Raw genomic sequence first — 8938 nt, 5'->3', positions numbered from 1 at the left:
ACATTGCTTCTTTTTAAAGGGGGTAAGACAAATAAATTGCTCAAACCTTTAATTTTTTTTTCAAGTATGTTTCAATCATTTCTTTCATAAGTCTGTTTTAATAAATGAATGTTTAGGGATATTTTTTTGTTAATAAGATAGTTTGTATGCAAGTATGAATGATGACTTTGTCTGAGTGAAAGTATGTTATCATGAAGAATGGAATACTTGTATGATCTTAGCCCTAGTAATGTTTTCCATGGAAACTTAGTTACTTTTGAGATTAGACATGCATGAAGGTTTATATCTTTAGAATTGACTTAATAACTTTCTTGAGGCAAAATCCTAAGGGATATAAAAATCTAAAATGATATAGGCACTCTTTCTTTGGACTGTTTGAGCCTTTTCAAGCCAACCCTATGATATTTGACCCTTGAAACTGAAATTTTGAGCTTAAAACCCTGTTTATTGTAATGAACCTACATTATAAGCCACATTACCATCTTTTAATGTTATTCTAATTTTGTGCACCTATCTTAACTAAAGTTGTCTTGTAATCAACATTTGAAGAAGTTTTCATAAAGATGTATGTGCTCACGCTTTAAAAAAAACAAAAGAGCGAAGAAAAGTTTGCTCAGTCTCCAAAAAGGAAAAATGTATGAGCTTGAGTTCAAAATAAGTTTGGGGGTGTTCCAAAGGTTCACTTAAAGAAAAAAGTTGTATTACGAGAAAACCAAGATAAAGTTAAAGGTTAAGATTTTTAAAACCAAAATGTCCTATCTCTTAAAATCCCTACCTTTAACCGAGCCCCATTACAACCTTATAAAAAACCTATTGATTTGATGATTATGTCACCTACATTAGTGGAGAGAAAGTCCTAAGTTCAACATATGAAGATCATAAATAAGCCTTGTGATTGTTTGCTTGATTGATAGGAAATTATGTTGAATGAAGAATTTTATCTATGACTGCGACATACACGCAAACTATGATTCATGTTGGCATATTTTGAAGCTTAGTATAATCTTAAGGAATGTTTGGATATGAATTACTTGTTAATAAAGAAGATTGATGAACTTGAAGTTATTAATGCATGATTATGAGACAAAGATTGATGCTACTTATGCAATTAGCAATTTTGCCTTAGCAAGACCTTTTGCTATGCATGAACATTACTCGGGACGAGCAATGATTTAAGTTTGGGGGTGTGTAAACGGAAAAATATATAGGATTTTTCCTATGTCACCTTTTTACTTAAAATTTTGTTAAAACTAAGTAATTGTTTAATAAATTAATAAATTATGTGAAAATATGAAATTAGGACATAGAAATTATTAAAATGTGATTTTATGCTTTATTATATAGTTTTCATGCAATAAATGGCTTATTTTATATTAAATTGAATATATTATATTTTTAAGACATAAAGTGGGTCATTCATGATTAAATTAAATAATAAAATATAAAATTATATTTAATAATTCATTTTAAAATATTTCATTAATAATTTGGGTTTTAAATTAATTAATTAAATTGAATAAATCTTATTTTTTGGTCCTCTAACTTGTGATTTATTCTGACAGGTCTGATAGGTTTGCTGGATTACAAAACTGTCCAAATTGGGGACCACGTCAACCCAAAATTCAGCTGCACATGGCTGTCCATAAACCACTTTTTGGTTTAATTGCACAAGGTCCTTGAAGAGATGAAGAAATTAGAGATTTAGTCTTATTCCTGAGTTGTTGTGGGACTCAAATTAACCAAAAATCAAGAAAAAATAGTCAACTTCCTCAATTTATGGCCGGCCACTCATGGAAGATGCTTCAAAAGATGAAAACTCCTATTTTTAGTAAACTATCCCCTTCTCCTCACCTATAAATAAGACCTCATTCTCACATTTCTTCTCATTCCTCACCATTCATCATTCTCTCCTCTCTAAATTCTCTTAGCATTCTTTTTTTCTCCCCACACCTATCATCATCTTTTCATAAAGATTTTAGCATCTGAGCCTTCTAAAGCACCTTTGGTCGGCCACCTTGGAGAGCCATCAGCAAAGGAGCGAAGCAAAGGAACAAATGAGCCACATCAATCAGAGTCTTAGGTGACAGCCACACTAAATTGGGTTTAATATTTCTTTTCTTTAATTTAATTTAAAGATGTTTGCTATGTGTTCTTTGTTCTTGTTTACAACAATGTTAGTTTAATTTTATTTAAGCTAGGATGATTGTTTTGATTAAATAATATTTATTAGATTCATGCTTATAATGTTTGTGCCTCAATCGATCATGTTTTCAATTAAAATCAAGTATGTATTTCATTCATACGTGATTAAAATGCACCTGAATTAGCTGAGCGATCCTAACCAGACGATGGCTAGTGGATGAATAATTGAAATGTGCATGCTCAATTTAGATCCTAACCTGATTAAATTGCAAGTTGCATAACAACCCTAACCAGGCTCTGTTATCTGCATAGTTTTTAGATTTGTGTGATTAAACTGTTTCAAACCTAACACATCTCTATTACCTCGCACGAATACTAAGAAGCCCTTAGTAAATAAGGATTAGTAAAATGTGTATTTACTAAGTAAAGGATTTCGAAAGGACCTAAGGTGGTTTCCAAACTCATGAAAGATCGAGTTTTCATGGAATGTTTTTCTGAATATTATTAAGCATTTTGATAATAAATTAAGTTTAATTAAAGTAATTGTCCTAGTTTATTTATGTTATAATTGTTGCAAATTGTGTTTAATTTTTCTAAAATCTATTTCATTCATATAGTTTGCATACTTAGGTTAATTTGCATAAGGGATCATTGCATTTAGTTTAATATATTTTAATCATCACTTCTCAACTATATTGTGTTTTTATTTACCAAATTGTTAATATAATTTTACAAATTAAGTGACTTATCACAAATACAATCCATGTAGAGACAATAGCTTGGTACTTACTTATTACTTGGTAACGACTGTGTATACTTGCACAAACCTACGTGTTACAAGTTTTTGGCGCCGTTGCTGGGGATTGTCAACTGTTGCCATAGTCATTTCTTTTGTGAAATTATTTATTGTCAATTTGATTTATTTCTAACATTACTAACTTATTCTTTTTAATTTTGTGATTTTCTTTCAGGTGTTTATAAGCATAGATCGAATTACGATTTACTCCCATTAGACCCTAAAATTGAGCGAACTTTCAAATAAGGAAGACATGAACGAACAACTCAAAGACAAGTCGAGATGGACCTTGGAAATCATAATCAAGACCAAAGTAATGAAGATCATGTACGAAATCCTATCCTTATTGTCGATGATAGGGATCGATGCATTAGACAATATGTTGTGCCACTTTTTAATGAGTTAAACTCAGGAATTAGAAGGCCAGTTATTGAGGCAACCCAATTTGAATTGAAACCAGTAATGTTTCAAATGCTCCAAACGGTGGGCCAATTCAGTGTTATGCCCACAGAAGATCCGCATCTCCACCTTTGATTGTTTATGGAGGTGAGTGATTCATTCAAGATAGCTGGTGTGACTAAAAATGCATTAAGGTTGAAGTTATTTTCGTACTCGTTGTGAGATCGAGCACGAGCATGGCTCAATTTATTGCCACCAAGTTCCATATCTACATGGAAAGAATTAGCAGAGAGATTTTTGGTTAAGTATTTCCCGCCTAGCAAAATGCTAAGTTGAGGAACGAGATCATAACCTTCCAAAAATTGGATGATGAGTCTTTGTATGAGGCTTGGGAGTGATTCAAGGAGTTACTGCGTAAGTGTCCTCATCATGGGATTCCTCATTGAATCTAGTTGGAGACATTCTATAATGGTCTCAATGCACATACAAGATTGATGGTAGATGCTTCTACGAATGGTGCAATTTTGTCTAAGTCTTATAATGAGGCTTATAAGATCATCAAAAGGGTCGTAAGTAATAACTATCAATGGCCAACAAATCGAACAGCTTCAGGAAAACGTGTAGCCGAAGTTCATGAAGTTCACACCCTCACTTCGTTATCAGCTTATGTATCGTCTACTTCCTCTATGTTAAAACAGTTTACCACTAATAGTGCTAATAATTTTGCAGCTCAGCCACCAAGTCCGTACGAAGTAGTTTCCTGTGTATACTGTGGGGAAGGTCATTCTTTTGAGAATTGTCCATCAAATCCCGAGTTAGTGTACTATGTGGGGAATCAATATCAAAATAGGAGTGGACAAGGACTCTAGTCCAACTTCTATAATCCTTCATGGCATAATCATCCTAACTTTTCTTGGAGCAACCAAGGAAATGGACCGAACCACAACTCATTGCAGCATAGACTGAACCAATCTCAAGGATTTAGTCAGCAAGCTCCAAAGCTACCTCAAGCTGAGGCATCAAAAAATTTGGAGAACTTGTTGAAAGCGTACATGGCAAAGAATGACGCTTTGATCCAAAGCACAGCAGCAACAATGAAGAATTTGGAACACTTCGTAATAGACCGCAAGAAACCTTACCGAGCGATATTCAGAATCCAAGAAATTTGGGTAAAGAAAATATCAAGGCAGTGTCATTGTAAAGTGGAAAAATTTCGGAACCCCGATTGATTGATGTCGAAGATAAGCCTTTTGAGAAGAATCAACCAGCTGTTGAAATTCCTACACCAAAGGAATCAGAATTTGCAAAGACTGACAAGGTAAATCCTAAATTAGTGAATTTAGATACTTTAACATCTTCTTTGGATGTAGATTTACCTATTGTAACACCTCTAACCCGTATCTGTAGTCGGACTAGGGTTAAAAGGCATTACCGAACATATCGAAACAGTTCGCATTCATTTCATAAACATCAGAGCATCATAGTCAAACATCAATATAATGTCCCTTTCTTAGGTCAATGAGACCTTAAATATGCTTTAAAAAGAGGTCGGGACTAAACCGAGTAGATACAAAAGTTTTCAAAATTTAAACATTTTTTTTTCTAAGTTACAAAGGTCACGCACCCATGTGAATAGGCCGTGTGCTTCATACGGCATTAGACATGCCTGTGTGTCTAGGCTATGGCAAAACAGGGCATACATACTGACTTGTCCACTCAGCCACATGACACGCCTATGTGCCAAGCCGTGTGAAAATTTGGGAGGCTACTGACATGGATCACACGGCTGACCACACGCTCATGTGCCAGCCCGTGTGCTACACATGACTGATAGACACGCCCATATGTCTAGGCCGTGTCAAAATTGTAGGGTGTACTAACTTTAAATCATAGGGTACCCCAGTGGACACACGGTTATGTAACGTAACCGTGACTTGCACATGGCTGAGACATACGCCCGTGTCTCTGCCCGTGTGGACAAAACATAGGCCATTTACAAAGCCAACTTGCCACCCTAATTTTGGGTTCTTCCTACAAGATCTAAACCAAAACATTTTATACCAAATTCCAACTAATACATAACCAAAACATACATCATTTTTGCCATATGATTAACAACCAACTTCATTCTTATAATCCATACCAAATCATGCCAAATCATAAGTGAAAGTCATACCAAAACATATGATTCACAATCTCAATTTTCTTCATTCATTCACATGTCAAAAATCTTACCAAATTCCAGAATAGGCACATACCATAACTTACCAAAATGTCCAATTCTATTACCATTCATAAACAGATTATATTGACCATATTGCTTTACATAGCTTATACTCAAAAGTCATTTATAAACACAACCAAAACCAAGCCATATCACATGGCTAGATATACATATTACCAAATATATACAAATACTTCTAGCCTATACATGTCGTATTCTAATATTCACTTTTTCAAAAGGTACCAAAATAGAGTTCGATAGTGTAGTGATGATCCTTGATGATTCCCGAGCTTCTAGTAGCTTCGATAATCTATGAACTAGTTGAAAACACACACAAAGTAAGCTTTCAAAAGCTTAGTAAGCCATATACAAAAAAACTCATCACAGAATACATTTCTAAACCATTTCATTCATGTAGTTCATGGAAAAATATAACCACATATCTATAATTCTTATATAGCTCAATTGTTCATAATTCAACTACATATGCAAATCTCATTCAAATAACTCATACATATTTCATATGTCCACATATATACATATGCTTACCTTTCATTCTCAATCTTAATATACATTTCAAACGTACCTGAATCAGATACAAATTCACATAATCATTCATTTTCTTGGAATGCCTGTTGAACCGCTCAGAATCAAATAGGATACGCAGATACCTCAGAAATCTCGTACAATGCCAACGTCCTAGACGTGGTCTTGCATGTAATCAAATATCAATGCCACTGTCCTAGACAGGGTCTTACACAAAATCAAATGCGATGCCGATGTCCCAAACATGGTCTTACATGAAAATCTCAAATCAATGCCAATGTCCCAGACGTGGTCTTACACGAAATCACATATCAAAAATTCTATGTCATGACATATGTATCCTAACTATTCCTATGGTTCGTATGAGACTTTTCGGAAGTCGTCACATTATCGAAACTTTCTCGAATTTCACATATTTCACTCTCAAATCCATTCATCACAATTTAAATATCATATAAAAAATTAATAATTCAATTCAAAAAATTTATTTGTATATCGATTTACCTCGTACAGATTCAAATGAACGGAATCGACTACTCGACGACTTTCTACTTTCCCCGATCTAAATCCATTCTCTTTGGTTCTTAATCTATATAAATTCAAATTTAACTTATTCAATCTCACATTCATTCAAATCAATCCATTTACACATATTTAGGGCATTTTATAAATTAGCCCTCACAAAATTTCCATATACACATGCTTAGTCGAATTTTCATGTAGTTCATATAAACCCATAAATTTCATTTATTTCACATTTTAGTCCCTCAAAATCTTATTTTCACAATTTAACCCAAATTACTCAAATTCATCAAAAATCCTAATACAAAACATATGTATCTATCATCAAGCTTCCATATTTCATCAACGAACATCACAAAGCTCATAAAAGCATCAATGGCATAATTCAAAATCATCATCAAATTCAGAAATTGAGACATGGGCTTGATAGCATACAAAGCAACGATAAAAAAAATGTAGAAATTATTAAAAATCGAGCAAAACATATACCTAAATCAAAGAGGACCAAGGCCGAACCCTAAACAAGCTTTTATCTTTTCTTTTCCTTTGATTTTTGGTAAGGATGAACACAAAATGACTAATATCATGCCTTTGTTTTATTTTAATTATCATATTAACCAAATACCAATTTTACCCTTTGTTGTAAGACCATTTAATCATTAAACATAAGGCCATTTATGTCCATTAATCTTTTCAATAGCATAATAGAAACATAAGGACCTTACAATTAAAAAGCCATAGCGAGTAGGCACTTTTAACATATAACATGCAACTTTTACATTTTATACAATTTGGTCCTTTTTCTAAATTATGGACACAAATGATCAAATTTTCACACGAAACTTTCACATGTATCAATTCATATATTATAAGCACGAAAAATAATATTAAAATATTTTTTTGACTAGGATTTGTGGTCCCAAAACCACTATTTTGAGTAAGGTCTAAACCGGGCTGTTACACCTACTCAGAAAAGTTGTCCGGTTCAACCGAAAGTTTCATTACCTCCATATTCGCAAAGATTGCAACAACACAAGTAGAAACATGAGGTGCAATTCAAGAAGCTTTTGGATGTTTTGAAGTAGATACACATCAATATTCCATTGGTGGAGGCTTTAGAACAAATGCTAAATTATGTGAAGTTTATGAAGGATATATTGTCCAAGAAGAAACGACTTAGTGTGTATGAGACTGTTGCCTTGACAAAGGAGTGCAGTACGTTCCTGTAGAAAAAACTGCCACAGAAATTGAAAGACCCAGGAAGCTTTACTATACCCTGTAACATTGGTGAATCTTACTATGGTAAAGCTTTGTGTGATTTAGAAGCAAGTATCAACTTGATGCCTAAGTCTATTTTCAAGATGTGAGGGATAGCTGAAGTAAGACCTACAACTGTGACGCTTCAGCTAGCGGATTGATCTTTAGCATATCCTGAGGGAAAGACCGAGGATGTTTTGTTAAGAGTCGATAAATTTATTTTTCCTGCTGATTTCATTGTCTTAGTTTTTAAAGTAGATAAGGAAGTGACGATCATCCTTAAAAGACCTTTCTTAACCACGGGAAGAACGTTAATTGATGTGCAAAAAGGTGAACTCATCGTGCATGTTCAAGACGATCAGGTAACCTTTAACATTCTTAAAGAATGAAATTTTCTAATCTAGCATAAGAGTGTTCAGTTATGGAAGAGATAGAAACCTTGGTTTCTATGGCAAGCAATTTTGAAGAAGATATATTGGAGAAAGCCTTAGATCTTGACCTTTTGGAGGATGAAGAAGGTGAAGAAAACATGGCATTGATGAAAGCCAATATGAGAAATTTTATTCAATCCACATGGTTTGAAATTTTATTCATAAAATCTCAAATAGAGGAATTGAAGTCGGTAAAGCAAAGGTGGATGTAATTGAAAGATTATCAGCCTCCATGAATGTGAAAAGATTCAGAAGTTTCTTTGGCCATGCCAGTTTTTACCGAAGGTTTATCAAAGATTTCCCAAAAATTTCTAAACCGTTGTGTTTGTTGTTAGAAAAAGATACAAAGTTTGATTTCAACAAATCATGTTTGAAAGTTTTTGAAGATCTGAAAAAAGGGTTAATCTCAGCCCCAATAAACATTACACCTGATTGGAACTCACTTTTTGAGTTGATGTGTGATGCAAGTGATTATGTTGTTGCAGCTGTGATGGGTCAAAAAAGAAACAAAGTGTTTCACCCTATTTACTATGCAAGTAGAACTTTGATGGGAGCCCAACTCAATTATATGGTAACCAAAAAGAAACTCTTTGCAATAGTTTTTGCTTTTGACAAATTTCG

At 33.6% G+C, this 8938-nt stretch overlaps 1 non-coding gene across 1 annotated transcript; it reads right to left on the bottom strand.

The window, feature by feature from the left end:
* Window positions 1-3666: 3666 nt before the first annotated feature.
* LOC128291204 (small nucleolar RNA R71) lies at window positions 3667-3773 on the bottom strand. The gene has a single exon (XR_008280980.1). It is a non-coding gene; the product is annotated as a small nucleolar RNA R71 (small nucleolar RNA).
* Window positions 3774-8938: the final 5165 nt, after the last annotated feature.

The sequence above is a fragment of the Gossypium arboreum genome, chromosome 3 (genome assembly GCF_025698485.1).
Source record: "Gossypium arboreum isolate Shixiya-1 chromosome 3, ASM2569848v2, whole genome shotgun sequence".
NCBI lineage: Eukaryota > Viridiplantae > Streptophyta > Magnoliopsida > Malvales > Malvaceae > Gossypium > Gossypium arboreum.
This window is presented reverse-complemented; position numbering and strand designations above follow the sequence as displayed.